Source organism: Tupaia chinensis, unplaced genomic scaffold (genome assembly GCF_000334495.1).
Source record: "Tupaia chinensis unplaced genomic scaffold, TupChi_1.0 Scaffold000403_1, whole genome shotgun sequence".
Lineage (NCBI taxonomy): Eukaryota > Metazoa > Chordata > Mammalia > Scandentia > Tupaiidae > Tupaia > Tupaia belangeri.
In genome coordinates, this window is record NW_006159905.1 from 775795 (window position 1) to 778582 (window position 2788).

The following is a 2788-nucleotide window of genomic DNA, read 5'->3' on the forward strand; positions in this document are numbered from 1 at the left end:
GTTCAGCAGCATGCCCACTCTGCCACTCGGCAGAAATTCATGGACCTCGGGACCAGCAGTTGGCATGATGGCTTTGTTGCTGGACCCATGTAGTCAACTGCAGTTCGAGTCCTGGCTCTGGTGGCTTAAACTCACGCCAGGCACATGTGCGTGCATGCCCAAGATCCCGAGAGGAGAAGGGATTGCAGCATGGCCATCCCCCCTGGGGTGTGATTTCTCGCTTTCTATCTCTCTGTCTCTGTCTGTCTGGCGAGCACATGCGCCCTATAGCAAAAACCTCTCAAAAAACCTCTCCAAAAAAAAAAGGATGGCTCTCTCACTCCATGCCAGGACTGCCAGGTGCCAGATCACCCAGTCCTGGGGCTCACTTGCAGGAGATAGAGGATGTGTAAGGAGGGGTGTCAGGGAGCTGCCTGGTCTGTGGGGCATCTAGCCCAGTCAAAGCAGTGCCAGAAGGGGTTCAGGGAGCTTCCTGGGGGACATGGCATCTTAGGTTGGGGTCTAGAGGCCGAGGAGTCAGGCAAAGAGCCGGGGGAGAGGAGTGTGCTTGAGGCAGAGGGAAATGCAAAGGCCAGAGGCTGGGGTGAAGGGCCGAGGGCGGGGCAGAGCACGTTTGGAGGCACTGCGTGTAATTCATGTTTGCAGTTGGGCTGAGCGGTGGGGTGGGAGAGGTAGGGACGGTGAGGCCAACGGTCAGCCACACGGGTGTCTAAGTCTGCCAGCTTCCCAGTCTTGTTTCTTTGGAGTCGAGCACCCTCATATTCCATTTCAGACCCCATTCCAGTTCAGAAGTTGTGGCGTTGCCCAGAACTTCGGAGCCTTCCTGGGCTACTGCTCGGTGGCCCCGCGGTTTTGCCCATTGATCTTTCTCCGCAAAGCTGTGGTGGCAGACACCCACTCACCAGGGCCAGGGACTCAGCTGCCGTTGTGGCAAGGCATGGCCTGGTCTGGAAGGTCAGCCGTGAAGGGGCAGCTGTTCACTGAAACCCCCTCCCTGTCCCGGGCAGGATCCTGGCTGGGCCTGAGCCTCCTCCACCAGCATCCCCAGCAACTCACTCACCGTGCAGTGAGCGGCACAGCTGGGATCTGGACTCAGGCTCGCTGGTGGCAGGGCCTATGCTCTGGGGAGACCTCTGAGGAGGGGAGCCTCTGGGGCACTGGAGTCTGTCTACACCTCCAGGGATGGGGAGTTGGGGGACAGTACGGCTCAGTCATCTGTGACCTCTCACCTCCCAGGCAGCCCTTGCCCCTCACCGAGCCGGCACCCCACTTTGGCAAGCCTCTCCCCGAGCCCCCAACTGCCTCCTTAGCCATGGCAGTGGTGACCAGTGGGACGCCACCCCCATGTCCACGGCTCCCTGGCAGCGCTGAGCCCTGACCTCGCTGTGGCAATCAAGGTCCACTCCAGGGACTTCGGAATCGATGCGGCCATGCTCGGTCGTGCCAGGAACCCATGCCGTCCCTGGCTGAGGCTGTCACCCATGGCCTCCGCTCCCTGGGAGCACACGGCCCTGACTGCAGAGAGGAGCGGAGTCGGGTACAGAGCCTCTGCTCCCTATTCCTGACCGAGGCCGGCGAGGTCCCCTCCCCGCTCTCCTGTCCTGTGTCCTGTGAGGTCCCCTCTGTCTGTGTAACACTTCTCACTTGTATTTCTAGTCGGCTCAGATTGGTCTCCTTGCAACCAAAGAAAGGTGCTCTCTGAGGCTGAAGGTGCAGATCTGCAGCCAGATCGCCCGGGTCCTGACGTGGCTCCTTTCTACCTGTTCTTGGCCAAGCCTCGGTTTTTCCATCCGTAGAATGGGGACAGTGATGGTGTTGCACGTGGAGCCTAGCTGAGGAGGGTTTGGCTGACACAGGAGGCACACTTAGAACGGGGTCCCGCACGTGGTAATTGCCCCAGGACGGGGGACCACATAATCCTTTGTCCCTGGAAACTTTGGAGAATGAAAGGGGTCACTCTCAATAGTGACCCGGGGCAGGGGCAGCGGGGCAGTGCCGCAGCGATGCGCGGACCCAGCGGTGCTGAGTGGTGTGGCTCATCGCGCCCAGGATCCCGACGGGCTGGGAGGGCTGGGAGATGGGGTGCGGCGGGATCGCAGTGTGAGACCTCATTGAGGGTGCTTGTCTGTCCCTGTCACTCTCATGAAATAAATACATAAACTAAGAAAATTTAAAGGGCCAGGAGGTGGCATCGTGGTTAAGGACATGGACCCCACATGGCTGACCACGTGATTTGAGCCCAGACAGCTGCGGCTTGAGGAACATGCAGGGCATGTGTGTGCGTGTGCATGTGCATGCGTGTGTCTAAAATCCTGACTGGCTGGGAGGGCTGGGAGATGGGGCGGAGAGGGGATCACAGTGTGAGACCCCACTAAATCCCCCTTCTCTCTGCCACTCATGTGAAAAAGAAAAAAAAAAAACTTTTAAAAATTTCAAAGGGCTAGGGACCAGCAGTTAGCGTAATGGCTATGTTGCTGAACTCCCACGTAGTCGACCGCGGTTCGTGTCCCGGACCCGCTGGTTGAAACTCAGGCCGGGCGCGTGTGCGTGCGTGCCCAAGATCCCGAGAGGAGAATGGAGGAGAAGGGATTGCAGCGTGGTCATCCCCCCTGGGGGGTGATTTCTCGCTGTCTGTCTGTCTGTCTGTCTGTCTCTGTCTGTTCTTTCTGGCGAGTGCATGCTCCCTATAGCAAAAACATCTCCAAAAATAAAAATTAAAAAATCAAATCAAATAAAAAAATCAAAGGGCTAGCCAGTAGGGCAGTAGTCAATGCCCTGGCGCGCAAAA